This window comes from Dendrobates tinctorius, unplaced genomic scaffold (assembly GCF_039654945.1).
Source record: "Dendrobates tinctorius isolate UK_male_01 unplaced genomic scaffold, ASM3965494v1 ptg000095l, whole genome shotgun sequence".
NCBI lineage: Eukaryota > Metazoa > Chordata > Amphibia > Anura > Dendrobatidae > Dendrobates > Dendrobates tinctorius.
In genome coordinates this window covers 20078769-20095521 of record NW_027361763.1, presented here as the reverse complement: position 1 = coordinate 20095521, position 16753 = coordinate 20078769, and the positions used below count along the sequence as shown (strand labels likewise).

General features: G+C 42.2%; 1 protein-coding gene across 1 annotated transcript in view; it reads right to left on the bottom strand.

The window, feature by feature from the left end:
- LOC141098807 (vomeronasal type-2 receptor 26-like) overlaps nt 1-16753 on the bottom strand; it is a 92083-nt gene that overhangs the window by 40343 nt on the left and 34987 nt on the right. The gene's annotated exons all lie outside the window — the stretch shown is intronic.

Genomic DNA, 16753 nt, shown 5'->3' with positions numbered 1-16753 from the left:
ATAAAATGTGGGAATCGTGTGATAAGGGACAAGAAAGTGGAAGTGATGATGATGGTGCACACAGATGCTGAGGATGAGGGGTAGCTGCAACTATGCTTGTCGCAGAGCACAACCAACATGTCCCATCATGACACACAGGTTCCTGTCCCACTTTGCAGGGAAGCATGTTATACCAATTTCTGAAGCCAGAGCAGTGGAAACCAGTGGTCGGTGTGATAACAGAAAATGCTTTCAGCATGCTTGGCAAAACCACGCAGTATTGCACACGGTCCAGTCTCACAAGCCTAAAGTCTGGATCACTTACTGCTCACCCTCATCTTCCTTAATCCCACCATATTGAGTTCAAGGAGACTAGCGATTCCACACTAGGACACTCCGAGGAGCACTTTACAACATAATTTCTTGATTGTGGACTCTCCACCTGCATGCTCCAAGAGGAACAGGAGGACATGCTGCTTAGTGATGCACAAACCATTAAGCAGCCATGGTCTCAAGAACATGATGGTGGGGAATGTCAAATTTGGTATACGGAGGAAGATGATGTTGAGACACAGTTGCTGCTAACTTTTGTTGTTGTTAAGTCACAAAGTTAGGAGGACCAGTGTGCGATGGTGGAAGGCGAGGAGGTGGATGACGAAGTCACAGACCCAACCTAGGAAGCTGGCATGCAAAGCGAGGTCAGCAGGGCTAAGAGGGAGAGATCAGCATCACCAAAACAGACAGCAAGAGACAGTGGGGTGACCAGACGGATAAGGCGGGAAACTGTTCCACAAATCACAGGCACTCATGCATTTCTCCGTCAAAGAATTAGGTGTTCCCCAGTTTTGAACTTTTTTAAAGAGAGTTCTGAGACTAATAAAATGGCAATTTGCAACCTGTGCCATGTCAAGATCAGCACGGGCATGAACACTAAGAACCTAACCACCCCCAGCATGATCAGGCACATGTCATCTAAGCTCCCGACTCAGTGGACTGAACGCCAGGATCCACGATTGGTGCCAACAAGTGACACCACTGCCTCTTCCACTGTGCTAGGTGCTTCCCAATGCCCTGCCTAAAACATTGGTGCAGATGCCTCTTGACCTATCCTTGCACATTCTGAATTATCATCATCAGACACTTCTAAATCCTTGTCCCAGCCCAGCGTTCAGCTGTCCTTACCCCAGATCTTGGAACGAAAAAGCCAGTTCCCAGCCACCCACTCACAGGCCCAAATGTTAAACGGGCACATTTCCAGGCTGCTTACTGTGGAAATTTTGCCATTAAGGATTTCTGCTGACTCATTGTGGCAGCCATCCCTAGGTACTCAGTCTCCAGCCACCACTTCCAGAAATGCACTTGCTGGCATTGTCCACATAACAACCGATACATTGACAAGTGCATTTGGTCAGGGACACTACATTTTCCTGTCAGCACACTGGGTCAACATTGAGGAGGCTGGGGCCGAGTCATACCCTGGCATGACGCATGAGCTCCTGACACCAAGGATTGCGGGTTCTACCTCTATCTGTGTTTCATGCACCTTCTTCCGAAGTTCCTACACCCCATCCTGCTCCTTCTCATACTCCATTTCCAATGTGCTATCTCAGAGCATGTTGTCCACATCAGTCATAAGCTGGAAGCTCTGCACCACTGCCTCAGCGAAGCATCAACAGGCTCTAATGAAGATAAGTTGTCTAGGAGACAAACTGCACACCAGACCAGACAGATCTATGGTTTTTGCCACGGAACCTCCAACCAGGTATGGTCATGTGTGATAATGGGCATAAACTGGTGGCGGGTGTGAAGCTTGGCAACATGCTTGACACATGTGCTCAACTTGTTAGTTCGAGAGAAGAGAGTCAGGGAGCTTCCATGTAATGAAAATTGTGTCCGGCTAAAGCTGGAATTAGTAGCTCCACAGGCAGGTGCCAATCCCGCTGGGGAGCACAGCCATAATATGTGAAGGAAAAGGATTCTTGTCAGCACACCATCCAGACAAAATACATAAACTTTATTAAGCACGTTAAAATAAAGGATTAAAAACTGCTGACGCATTTCTAGTTGCTCCTTTAATCATAGGATGTCAGTACAAGAATGCAGGCTAACATTAGTAATGTACTAGGTGTGCACAAAACCGACAGAAATATTGACAATTTGTCATGCACAGTCAAGTGAGGCTAAGTGCAACACAAAGGGATAAGAGAAAGGGAACCAAACACTAGGGAAGGGGGGAGTGGCGGCTTCTAGACAGATCTAACATCACGCTGTCTGCCCTATCATCCTATATAGGTTCCGCACCTATCGCCGAGCAGGATACCTAATCCCTGCCTGACCCTGGCGATAAGCCCTGCACTGGAAGGGACAGGATGAGCACTAGTCAATCCGCACTACCGCTAAAGACAGATGGGATACACAAACAAGAGGGAACACTTAGCTTACGTAGAGTCAGAGAGAAACACAGATGTCCTCTAGCAACACCAAGGAGGAAGAGAGCTGACTGCAATAGCTCCAAGCAGCAACAGGGAACTGGAAATAAAAATATGAACCGCAACTCCTAGCATCAAGGTGGGAGTTATATACAACCTGGTACAGGTGTGTCAACTAGTGCCGGGGGGAGGTTGCCATTGGGTCCTAAAGTCAGAATAATTAGGAAGGAGTCTGCAAAGCCAGCCTCTGAGACCTTCTGCAGCTAGATGCAGTGTGACTTTCTGCAGCCTCTAACACACCCGTGGCACAATTGCCTTGAAATACACATCAATATAAATAAAATAGATAATTTTTAAAGTTCATTCCTTGTGGATATTTTGTGTCTAGATGTAGAGTCCAATAAGCTTCTCTTGATGATATGCTTTTATCAGTTTCCACCACTTTTAGGACATAAAACTTTTCCCAAACCAAAAACGCAAAGTATGTGATGTCCCCTTTATGAGTCCTAACAAAGTGTTTAGATCCTTCGGAATAGGTGCTATTTTTAATGTTAATATTAGATATATGTTGTCACGAAAGTGACTGAACCAGTATGAAACGACCTAACAGTATGTCAGTCACCAAACAGCACAACAAACAAGGGAACACCGGGGACACAATTACAATGGTGGGGGGGAGTGGCTTGAGCGCTGAAGATGGTGGCAGCTTAAGCGCTGGGCTCCTGTACAGTCATCCCAATAAATCGACCCTCACGGTGCAACAGAAGACCTTTACCACAGAGTACCTGAAAAACATATCCACATACCCCTGAGGACCATCTACCTCCATTTCCAGAGAATTTGAGGAGCTATTTATAGAGTTACAGACCCCTGAAGTCGGCGGTGGTGAGAGAAAAGAAGCGACTGGAAAAGCCTGCTCACCAGCTGACAGGGAATTACCTCACACGCAGAATTACCTCACACGCAGTGGCGATGAAGCAACAAGATCTAGGAAGCGGCTGTGAGTCGGGACTGTGGTAAAGAAAGGACGGAGGGACCTGTGGAAGAAAGCAGTGCTCTGGAGACACTGAGCGCGGCAAGACAAAAGGAGGAGCCAGAGACCGGACATAAGGCAGGAAAATGGCGGTGACACCTGCTGAATAAGAAGGGCCAGAGAGGTAGTGAATGGCAGCAGCAGAGGCATAACTGAGAGACTGACATTAATCCCCGGTAAATACACGACAGAAGGGGAAACAGCTTGGCTGCTTCAGAGTACACTTCTATTGGTAAACCTAGGGTCAGGCAGTGATTGATAAAGCATACAATTAAAATTGGTGACCTGAGGTACAGTAGGAGATACATAGGAACTGGTTTGGGAGGCAGAAATCAGCCTGATTGAGCGTGAGCCAGAGGTCAGCGATATAACTGCACTGAGATCACTAGTGTAACACAGCCATACTGTGCTGAATTCATATATTCTATAAACTCCTCATCGTCCCTGGCATATTCACTTACAGTCATATGTAAAAGTCTGGGCACCCCTATTAATGTTAACCTTTTTTCTTTATAACAATTTTGGTTTTTGCAACAGCTATTTCAGTTTCATATATCTAATAACTGATGGACTCAGTTATATTTCTGGATTCAAATGAGGTTTATTGTACTAACAGAAAATGTGCAATCTGCATTTAAACAAAATTTGACCGGTGCAAAAGTATGTCCACCCTTATCATTTTCTTGATTTGAACATTGCTAACTACTTTTTACTGACTTCCTGAAGCACTAAATTGGTTTTGTAACCTCATTGAGCTTTGAACTTCATAGCCAGGTGTATCAAATCATGAGAAAAGGTATTTAAAGTGGCGACTTGCAAGTAGTTCTCCTATTTGATTCTCCTATGAAGAGTGGCATCATGGGCTCCTCAAAACAACTCTCAAATGATCTGAAAACAAAGATTATTCAACATAGCTTTTCAGGGGAAGGATACAAAAAGTTGTCTCAGAGATTTAACCTGTCAGTTTCCACTGTGAGAAACATAGTAAGGAAATGGAAGAACACAGGTACAGTTCTTGTTAAGCCCAGAAGTGGCAGGCCAAGAAAAATATCAGAAAGGCAGAGAAGAAGAATGGTGAGAACAGTCAAGGACAATCCACAGACCACCTCCAAAGACCTGCAGCATCATCTTGCTGCAGATGGTGTCACTGTGCATCGGTCAACAATACAGATTGTTAGTACAATAAACCTCATTTGAATCCAGAAATATAACTGAGTCCATCAGTTATTAGATATATGAAACTGAAATAGCTGTTGCAAAAACCAAAATTGTTATAAAGAAAAAAGGTTAACATTAATAGGGGTGCCCAAACTTTCACATATGACTGTATATGTGCTTAATAGATCAAGCAGTGAAATAGAGAAAGATATTATTTACAACACTGCCATCTGTTGCAGAAGGATAACATTGAAGTCCTTCTAATTTCTTCGAACTTAGTAGTTATGTAGTGCCTTTTTACATATACAGTGACTAACTTACTTATTGTAGGATTGCTTTCTCCTAATAAGCGAAATAAGTAATAACCCCCTTCCCGCTGTGGTCAAAACATTTATTCTGAAGAAAAACATTGAGTTCCTAGGAATTATACGTGGGTTTAAATTTACTGTTTGAAGTTTGCTTCACATTTTCTGGAATTGCCCTAAGATAAAACCGTTATGGACAAAGATTTCCGACATGATTAACGTCCTAATAGGTGGAAATATTGTCCTCTTCCCTGAGATGGCATTGCTTTCAGTTGGTCTAAACTTTATACATTTCTCTCTTAGGGCTATTGTTATTCATATCTTACTGGTAACAAAAAATGCTATTGTATATAATTGGAAGAATGCTACACCTCCTTCCGTCCAAGAGATAGTGGAGCATATTGCTCTTCATAAGACATATGAACAAAAGTTCTCCATTGCTAACGATAGTTTTAAAAAATTTTCTGATAAATGGTCCCATTGGTCAGAGGTCTTCCCATAATACATCATATTTTGAACTATTGTTTCGATTTTCGGAGATTCGTCCATTCAGAAGTTTAGTTTACGCTGGTATGTGTTTATGTGGTACTTTGATGTAATTGTGATTACTTGTTTATGTATATCACAAATGTCTTCTCGCTCCTTTTCTTTCCCTTTTCTTTCCTCCCCTCTTGCCCATTTCCCTCCCCCCTTTTCCTTAATTTCCTTTTTCCTTTTTTTTCCATCTTCCTCTTAAATTTAAAATTTCAATAAAATTGATTTGAAATTTACTGTTTGAACTATAAGATTTTTAGGACTGTGACTTGCTAAATTGCTTTCAGAAGGAAGACCCTATAAAATAGCTCATTCTGTGAACCTGCGACAGGAGCCCTGTAAATGGAAACTGGAGCCAATAGAGTTAAATCCACAAAAGAGGGAGACTCCTCCACTGCTAGGGCTTCAAAATTCAGGGGTCCCAATACTACAAGTCCAACATCAGATTCTTTAAAATCTATTAACTCCTTTAGGTCCAGATCTCCTATAAAAAAAAGGAAATATGACCTCTCACTCCCACAAAAAAATTTATATATGACATCTTACAGTAAAGTGATACAAGAAGGGCTGGACCAAAGACCTCTGGACCCAAAATCTCAAAATGAGACACAAGGTCCCCCACAAAACGCAAGGTCTATAGATATTAATGTAGGGGGGCAGATATCTTTGGAGGATGAGATGGACAGCTCTAAGTCATATAAAAGGAAGGGAACAGAGGACGGAGCTTTGGGAGGCAGCCCTTGAGCAACGGGTTCAACCTGTGTGTCGCATAATTGCTCCCCCAACCATAGTCCTACTAAACCATAACCAAAAAGGGGGTGCCCGGAGTCTACTGGTTTAGCAGATCCTTAATTTTTACTGGTCAATTTTGATACGTTTTTGACATCGAACAAGGTAGCTACTAAGGAATTCATAGCTAATTTCTGCAAAGCCCTGACCGAGTCTATTAGACTCGGCTTTGAGGCGAGCAAAGACTCCCTACAAGACGTATGTAGGAGCTTCACTCAGAGGTTTGAAAGCAATGAGGCAAGAATAATAAAAGTGGAAAATAAATCAGAATCCCTGGCAAAAGAAAATTTGGAATGGAGTTCCTATCCCTAAGATCAAAAATAACCGACTTAGAAGATAGGAGCAGAAGAAACAATATTAAGAACAGGGGAATCCCTGAAAATGTCTTGCAGAATGACCTTGCAGATTACGCCAAGTCCCTTTTTAAAAAAACAGCTTCTTCTCTATCTGAGCTACAGCTCACTATAGTTAGGATCCACAGGCTGCCGCGTCCACGAGGCATCGCCGCTGACAAACCGCGAGATACTATCTTGCACTTACATTTTTTCCAAATGAAAGAACTAATCTTGAAATCCATTAGAGAAAAGGGGTCCTTCCCACCTCCATATAACAACCTCAAAATTTACTCGGATTTCTCAAAAGCCACGATGGAGGCTAGAAAGGCTTTTGGAGAAGTAACGTCCAAACTTAGAGATCTGGGAACCCCCTATAGATGGGGAATCCCGACTAAATTGCTGATTTGGTACAAGGGAAAGAATATCCCTCTCTTTACAGTAGAAGAGGGTTTAGACTTTGTACACTACCTCCAAGAAGAACTTGCCCACAAAGATAAGGGATGAACACTATGCCTTAATCTCTTCGAAGGTATGGTCTACATGCCTTTAGTCTTATTACGTACAGTTGTGGCCAAAAGTATTAACACCCCTGCAATTCTGTCAGATAATACTCCGTTTCTTCCTGAAAATGATTGCAAACACAAATTCTTTGGTATTATTATCTTCAGTTAATTTGTCTTAAATGAAAAAACACAAAAAGAATTGTCCTAAAGCCAAATTGGATATAATTCCACACCAAACATAAAAAAGAGGGTGGACAAAAGTATTGGCACTGTTCGAAAAATCATGTGATGCTTCTCTAATTTGTGTAATTAACAGCACCTGTAACTTACCTGTGGCACCTAACAGGTGTTGGCAATAACTAAATCACACTTGCAGCCAGTTGACATGGATTAAAGTTGACTTAACCTCTGTCCTGTGTTTTTGTGTGTACCACATTGAGCATGGAGAAAAGAAAGAAGACCAAAGAACTGTCTGAGGACTTGAGAAACCAAATTGTGAGGAAGCATGAGCAATCTCAAGGCTACAAGTCCATCTCCAAAGACCTGAATGTTCCTGTGTCTACCGTGCGCAGTGTCATCAAGAAGTTTAAAGCCCATGGCACTGTGGCTAAACCTCCCTAGATGTGGACGGAAAAGAAAAATTGACAAGAGATTTCAACGCAAGATTGTGCGGATGTTGGATAAAGAACCTCAACTAACATCCAAACAAGTTCAAGCTGCCCTGCAGTCCGAGGGTACAACAGTGTCAACCCGTACTATCTGTCGGCGTCTGAATTAAAAGGGACTGTATGGTAGGAGACCCAGGAAGACCCCACTTCTTACCCCGAGACATAAAAAAGCCAGGCTGGAGTTTGCCAAAACTTACCTGAAAAAGCTTAAAACGTTTTGGAAGAATGTTCTCTAGTCAGATGAGACAAAAGTAGAGCTTTTTGGGCAAAGGCATCAACATAGAGTTTACAGGAGAAAAAAAGAGGCATTCAAAGAAAAGAACACGGTCCCTACAGTCAAACATGGCAGAGGTTTCCTGATGTTTTGGGGATGCTTTGCTGCCTCTGGCACTGGACTGCTTGACCGTGTGCATGGCATTATGAAGTCTGAAGACTACCAACAAATTTTGCAGCATAATGTAGGGCCCAGTGTGAGAAAGCTGGGTCTCCCTCAGAGGTCATGGGTCTTTCAGCAGGACAATGACCCAAAACACACTTCAAAAAGCACTAGAAAATGGTTTGAGAAAAAGCACTGGAGACTTCTAAGGTGGCCAGAAATGAGTCCAGACCTGAATCCCATAGAACACCTGTGGAGAGATCTAAAAATGGCAGTTTGGAGAAGGCACCCTTCAAATATCAGTGACCTGGAGCAGTTTGTCAAAGAAGAATGGTCTAAAATTCCAGCAGAGCATTGTAAGAAACTCATTGATGGTTACCGGAAGAGGTTGGTCGCAGTTATTTTGGCTAAAGGTTGTGCAACCAAGTATTAGGCTGAGGGTGCCAATACTTTTGTCTGGCCCATTTTTGGAGTTTTGTGTGAAATGATCAATGTTTTGCTTTTTGCTTCATTCTCTTTTGTGTTTTTTCATTTAAAACAAATTAAATGAAGATAATAATACCAAAGAATTTGTGTTTGCAATCATTTTCAGGAAGAAACTGAGTATTATCTGACAGAATTGCAGGGGAGTCAATACTTTTGGCCACAACTGTATAGTGTTGGGGTGACTGGGTGGGTTTTTTGCCACAATTCTTGTTTGTTCCCCCCAAACTAGAGAGAGGTCTCACTGGAGGTGTGATCCCTCAGGAGAGCTCTTCTCGAGTTGAACAAAGTTTTGTTTGAAATATTACTGAGCAGGTTTAGGCATAGTTAAGAAAGTCTTTGATATTCTTCTTTGATTGTTCACATCCAGACTGTAATTTATAACTTGTAGGAACGTAGGCAGCAAATATGAAAGTAAAAATTCTATCATACAACGTTAGAGGCTTAAATAGCCCGTACAAACGCTTTGCCACTTGGAAAGCGATAAAACAAGCACAGGCTGATATTATTTGCCTCCAGGAGGTCAAGTTAGCCAGGGATGGCCACCCTTACTTCCAACACAAAAACTACCCCCACATGTACAAATCACTTAATGACAAAATAAGGGCAGGGGTTATCACAATTATAAGCAAAGATATCCCATTCCAACTGATCAGTGAGGAGATTGATCCTCAGGGTAGATTCCACATCCTGATTTGCAGCCTAAATTGTAAAATATGTACAATAGTCAATGTGTATGCTCCAAGTAAGAGACAATTTACCTTCTTTAATAAACTTATTAAAAAAATAGAAGAAGCCAAGAGGGGAGAGCTACTAATAGTAGGGGATTTCAATATAGTGCCAAATGGAAATATGGATTCCTCGTCTACCATAAGTCATTTGGCTCCAGCTCTAAATAACTGGATCACCCAAAATGAGCTTTTCGATGTCTTTAGATGTCTCAATTCAACCTCACGAGAATTTACACATTATTCAGATGTGCATAAAACATCATCCACAATTGATCTCATCTTAACTAATATTTTCTCATTACCTCAATTCAAAAAGCTTGAAATACTAAACAAATCATTCTCTGACCACTCCCCAGTTATGGGGGAATTTATTCCAGGTCCCCCCGATAAAAAATACATTTCTTTGGAAAGCCAACCTGACATTGCTAAAAATCCCAGAATATAGAGAGATAATTAGGAATACTATTGATAACTACTTCCTTGAAAACTCCTCATCAAATGTTGACCAATTTATACAATGGAAAGCGCACAAAGCGGTCATTAGGGGTTGCTTAATACAACTTTCAGCTAGGCATAAAAAAAAGGGAAAAAATTTCCAACCTGCAATCCCAAATAAAAATAAAAGAGGATCAACAAAGTAAATCTGACTATCCATCTTATGCCATTCACTTAGAACTGATGAAGCTAAGGCAGGAACTTAGGGCGGAACTCATAACAGAGTATGACTCAATTATTCGGGCATCCAAATCTAATGCTTATACGTCCACGAATAAGCCGACTAGATACATGCTTAACAAACTAAAGCAAGAACGCATACATAGGAGAATAGAGAAAATTAGATCTTACTCAGGAGATCCTAAAAACACCATCCTTCGGACATTGCAGATGTATTTGCAGAATATTTTAGCAAGCTTTATAATCTAAAGTCTGACTCTGCAATGCCTAGCCCAGATCAAGCTGCCATAGACTCTTTCTTCTCTGATCTAAACCTTCCACAGATAACTCCCTCAGATTTAGAGCTATTAAATTCACCTTTCAGTGTGAAAGAAATAGCAGGCACTATAACCAAACTTAAATCACTGAAGTCTCCCAGCCCAGATGGGTTTATAAACGAATATTTTAAAATATTCTCAGATATTAATTCACCTCATTTGAAAACCCTTTTTGACCATGCCTCGAATTTAGGAGCATTCCCTGCAGACATGTTGGAAGCATCTATAATAATGATACCGAAAGAAACTGGAGACATGGAAAAAGTCCAACATTTCAGACCCATATCGCTAATAAATGGTGATATTAAGTTATATGCCAAAGTCCTTGCAGAGCGTCTAAAAAATATCATGCCTTACCTGGTTAGAAAAGACCAAATTGGCTTCATTTCGGGTAGGCAGGACTCAGATGGGACACGAAGAATTATAAATTTGCTTAATCTGATAAAGACATCAAACATCCCCTCTATGCTCGAAAGTCTTGATGCAGAAAAAGCATTCGATAGATTGAATTGGCAGTATCTAAAAACGTCTTTATTTAATTTTGGCTTTGATAATAAATCTATCTCCTCAATCTTTTCCCTGTATTCTCAACCGAATGCAAGAATTTATATTAACAACCATCTCTCTACGCAATTCCACATTTCAAATGGCACTAGGCAGGGCTGTCCTTTATCACCCTTACTATTTGCCCTCCCCTGGCTGAAAAAATTAGGAGTCATAATTCTATATCTGGCATCAAAACACAGCAATGTCAGCATACGATAACACTTTTTGCTGATGACCTTATCATTTCAATCTCAGATCCAATAAACTCAATAAAAGATTTGCCCAGGTCCTAGACTGATTCTCAAAAGTTTCTTACTTTAAGATCAATTCCTTAGTGCTTTACAGTTTGCACACATTAGCATCGCTGTCCCTGAAGGCTCACAATCTAAATTCCCTATCAGTATGTCTTTGGAATGTGGGAGGAAACCCACGCAAACACGGGGAGAACATACAAACTCCTTGCAGATGTTGTCCTTGGTGGGATTTGAACCCAGGATCCCAGCGCTGCAGGGCTGCAGCGCTAACCACTGAGTCATCGTGCCGCCCTATACTGACGACATGACCCTACTAGGAAAAATTTTAGTGGTAAAGGTCTTCATCTTACCAAAAATTCTTTATTTATTTAGAACTATCCCTTTAAACATACATGTCTCGTTTATAACAAAAATTCAGAATTTATTTCAGCTCTTTGTATGGAAAAATAAAAAGGCAAGGATTGCAGCGGATATTTTATACAAAACAAAGAGACATGGCGGACTCGCTTTGCCCAGTATCTGGTCATACTACCAAGCGACACTCATCAAACTCAGTCAGGATTGGTTCAAAGAGAGTTCGCATCCGGCATGGCTGAATATAGAAAGAGCCCAAATAAATTATAATTCCATTCCAAAACTTCTTTTCAGTTACTTATTGGAATCTCGGCAGTAGTAGCACCACCATCCAGTCCTCCAGGCCATATTCTCAGCCTGGAACATTTTGACTAAGCTACATAGGAAAGAGAATGAGGAGGATATGATTAGAAGACTCCCTATTTCCTTCTTGGCCCAGATTTACAATTTCTCAATACCAGATACCTGGGATGAGGTACGCATAAAAAAAGTTGGAGACTTATAGGATGGGAAAGAGTTTAGTACTTTTAGTGAGCTTAAATCGAAATATCATCTGCCCTCGTCAGAAATATTATTATTATTATTATTATTATTATTTATTGTTATAGCGCCATTTATTCCATGGCGCTTTACATGTGAGGGGGGTATACATAAAAACAAGTACAATAGTCTTAAACAATACAAGTCATAACTGGTACAGGAGGAGAGAGGACCCTGCCCGCGAGGGCTCACAATCTTCAAGGGATGGGTGATAATACAGTAGGCGAGGGTAGAGCTGGTCGTGCAGCGGTTTGGTCGATCGGTGGTTACTGCAGGTTATAGGCTTGTCGGAAGAGGTGGGTCTTCAGGCTCTTTTTGAAGGTTTCGATGGTAGGTGAGAGTCTGATATGTTGTGGTAGAGAGTTCCAGAGTAGGGGGGATGCGCGAGAGAAATCTTGTATGCGATTGTGGGAAGAGGAGATAAGAGGGGAGTAGAGAAGGAGATCTTGTGAGGATCGGAGGTTGCGTGCAGGAAAGTACCGGGAGACGAGGTCACAGATGTATGGAGGAGACAAGTTGTGGATGGCTTTGTATGTCATGGTTAGGGTTTTGTAATGGAGTCTCTGGGCAATTGGGAGCCAGTGAAGGGATTGACAGAGGGGAGAAGCTGGGGAATAGCGGGGGGACAGGTGGATTAGTCGGGCAGCAGAGTTTAGAATAGATTGGAGGGGTGCGAGAGTGTTTGAGGGGAGGCCGCAGAGCATGAGGTTGCAGTAGTCAAGGCGAGAGATGATGAGGGCATGGACTAGGGTTTTTGCAGATTCTTGGGTGAGGAATGAACGGATGCGTGAAATATTTTTGAGTTGAAGTCGGCAGGAAGTGGAAAGGGTTTGGATATGTGGTTTGAAGGAGAGATCAGCATCAAGGATTACTCCGAGGCAGCGAGCTTGTGGGACTGGGGAGAGTGGGCAGTCATTTACTGTAATTGATAGGTTCGTAGGGGGGGTCACGTGAGATGGGGGAAAGATGATGAATTCTGTTTTGTCCATGTTGAGTTTCAGATATCTAGTGGAGAAGAAGGATGAAATAGTGGACAGACATTGAGGGATTCTGGTTAGTAGGGAGGTGATATCTGGTCCAGAGATGTAGATCTGTGTGTCATCAGCATAAAGATGATACTGAAAGCCATGAGATTCTATGAGCTGTCCCAGGCCAAAGGTGTAAATAGAGAACAGCAGGGGCCCTAGGACTGAACCTTGTGGGACTCCGACAGATAGGGGGCGAGGTGAGGAGGTGGTGTGTGAGTGGGAGACGCTGAATGTCCGGTCTGTTAGGTATGATGAGATCCAGGAGAGGGCCAAGTCTGTGATGCCGAGGGATGAGAGGGTCTGTAATAATAGGGAATGGTCCACTGTGTCAAAGGCAGCCGACAGGTCCAGGAGGAGGAGGACAGAGTAGTGTCGCTTGCTCTTGGCAGTTAAGAGGTCATTGGTGACCTTAGTAAGGGCAGTTTCAGTGGAGTGGTGTGACCGGAAGCCAGATTGTAAGCGGTCGAAGAGGGAGCAAGAAGAGAGATGGGAGGACAGTTCAAGGTAGACGTGTTGTTCCAGTAGCTTGGAGGCGTATGGGAGAAGTGATATAGGGCGATAGCTAGATACAGAGGATGGGTCAAGAGAGGGCTTTTTGAGGATAGGTGTGATGGAGGCATGTTTAAAGCTTGAGGGGAAAACACCAGTTGTTAGTGATAGGTTGAAGAGATGGGTTAGGGTTGGGATGAAGACTGTGGTGAGGTTTGGGATGAAGTGGGATGGGATCGGGTCGAGTGCACAGGTGGTGAGATGTGATCTTGAGAGTAGAGTGGAGAGTCGATCTTCTGTAATGGTGGAGAAGTTGGTTTTGAAGGTGGAGGGCTGGGAAGTCGGGAGGAAGGGCTCTGGGGGTTGTTGACCAAAACTGTCCCTGATGTTATCAATTTTCTGCTTGAAAAATGAGGCAAAGTCTTCAGCTGAGATGAGTGGGGAGGGAGGAGGTGCTGGGGGGCGGAGGAGAGAATTGAAGGTGTTGAATAACTGTTTAGGGTTGTGAGACAGGGAGGATATGAGAGATGAGAAGTAGGTTTGTTTAGCTGTGGCGAGTGTGGTCTTGAAAGTAGTGAGGGACTGTTTGAATGCGATGAAATGCTCATTGGAGTGGGATCTTTTCCATCTGCGTTCAGCAGCCCTGGAAGCTCGCCTCAGCTCTTTGGTCAGGCTGGTGTGCCAGGGCTGTCTGTTGATTTTGCGAGTTTTGGTATGTGTAAGTGGGGCAGCGGATTCCAAAGCTACAGCTATTGTGGTGTTATATAGAGCGGCAGCGTCATCCGCATTGTGTAAGGAACTTATATCTGTAAGAGGGAGGAGGGATTCGGAGAATGAGTGTAGGTCAAGGTGTTTAAGATTCCTGCGAGGGTGTGAAAGTTTGTGGGGTGGGGATTGTAGACATGGAGTGAAGAGGGAACAGAATGTGAGCAGGTTGTGGTCAGAGAGAGGAAGAGGTGAGTTAGAGAGGTTAGATAGGGAGCAGAGGCGGGTGAAGATGAGGTCCAGTGTGTGGCCATCTTTGTGGGTGGCTGTAGAAGACCATTGAGTGAGGCCGAAGGAGGAAGTGAGAGATAGAAGTTTAGTGGCAGCTGAGAGGGAAGTGTCAATGGGGATGTTGAAGTCGCCCATGATGATAGTAGGGATGTCCGCGGAAAGGAAATGAAGTAACCAGGTGGTGAAGTGGTCAAAGAAGGTGGTGGCTGGCCCTGGGGGGCGGTAGATGACAGCCAGTTGGAGGTTGGAGGGGGAGTAGATGCGCACAGAGTGCACCTCAAAGGAAGGGAGGGTAACAGAGGGTGGCAGTGGGATTGGGGTGAAGGAGCAGGTATCTGACAGGAGAAAACCAACTCATATTCTTTTTTCACGGTAAAAGAGAATATAAAAAAGCTGTTACGCAGCAGGGCTAAGAATCTGACTATTTATTTGGAAAGGTAAGAAAGCAAGAATATCTGCAGACTTACTTTATAAAAATAAAAAACTTGGGGGCGCAGGACTGCCCAACATATACGCTTATTATCAGGCCTCACTTATTAAACAGAGCTGGCACTGGTTTATGGAAAACATGACACATCCGGCTTGGTATGGCTCCACGCGAAAGCTTTTCTTTTACTTCCTTTTGCAAAAGCAGAGTGCGAACTCATCCTATATTTCGGTCGATAATCTCAGCCTGGAGGGATCTCATTAAGCCGACTAAAAATATCAAAAAAGCAGAGCAAATCTTAAAACTACCCCTATCTTCATTGGCACTGATGGATGATCTCCCGATACCGGAGGTATGGGGGAAATCTTGAATCAAAAGGTGGGGGATGTTTTTAGTGGAGTGGAGTTCTTGAATTTCAGTGAGATCAAGGCTAAATATAATTTACCGTCATCTGAGCTGGTCTTTTACACCATCATAAAAGGGAAGACTTTAAATTATAAAATGCCAACTTCACTGTTGTGCAACCTTAAAAATAAAAACCTCTGGAGTCTGCGTAATTTGTATAGATCTGTTGTCAAAGACCTAACGAGCCACAAAAACATATACATGAAGAGATGGGAGTCCGATTTAGGTGCTGATATCCGTCTCGAGAATTGGAGCGATGCCATCAAAAACACTTACAATTCCAACATATCAGTGGGTCTTCATGAGAGTTATTTTAAACTGTTAAATAGGTGGTACTATACCCCGACAAGGTTATCACATTTTAACACAGAATTATCTTCCTTGTGCTGGAGAGGCTGTGGACATCAAAGGAACCTCTACCATAATAAGGATTGGCGATTTTCTTTTCCTTTTATGTTGATATTTGCTATATGCTATTTAATGCCTATTTGTGGGTTCTCTAGTTTTAAATTTTCTCCATACCTGTACAAGGTTCTTTACTTCCCATTCCCTTTCCTCCCTTCCTACCTTCCTTCCCTTAACCTGTTTAATTACTGAAAACCAATAAAATTATTTGAAAAAAAAAAAGAATCTGGAAATTGTCTCTTCATTACTAGTTAATATTAGTCATAAGTTTAAATGGAGTATTAAAAATATCTACTCACATTTTAACAAAGATACATCCTTTTCAAAAAACAATTATATGCACAAATGGGAGCTTGATTTAAATATTATAGTTCAACCAGAACAATTGTTCTGCATACCTATAAGTCTACTATTTCTATGGCCTTACAGGAGTCCTTTTATAAAGTCATGAACAGATGGTACTATACTCCTATACGGCTATCCCATATTAATCAGGAGATCTCATCTCATGGAGAGGATGTGGAAACCCTGGCAATTTATATCATATCTTTTGGAGCTGTCCAAAACTAAAAATCCTCTGGGAAGAAGTCAAAATCCATATTGATACTTTACATGATAGCGAAATTACTGTAACCCCGCAGATGGTACTTCTCTAATCAGATCTTCAACCAAATATATAATGATTCACATCTTTCTAACTATAAAAAAAATCCATTAACTTTTTTTGGAAAAAATCAGATATCCCTTCCTTCTCAGATATTCTAGACACATTACGTTTCCATAGCTCTACAGAAGAAAGATTTGCTTTTAATAGCAACTCTTTGAATGAATACCACACAAAGTGGGCTCGGTGGAACTCAAAATTTTTGTAGTTACAATAAGCTGCTTACGGTTCCTACAGGAATGCGACTGAGGTTAAGCTTGAAGTTTGGATTGGTAGTAGTGTTAGGGTAGTTTAGTCTTTAGTATCATACTATTAAGATAAATACAACAG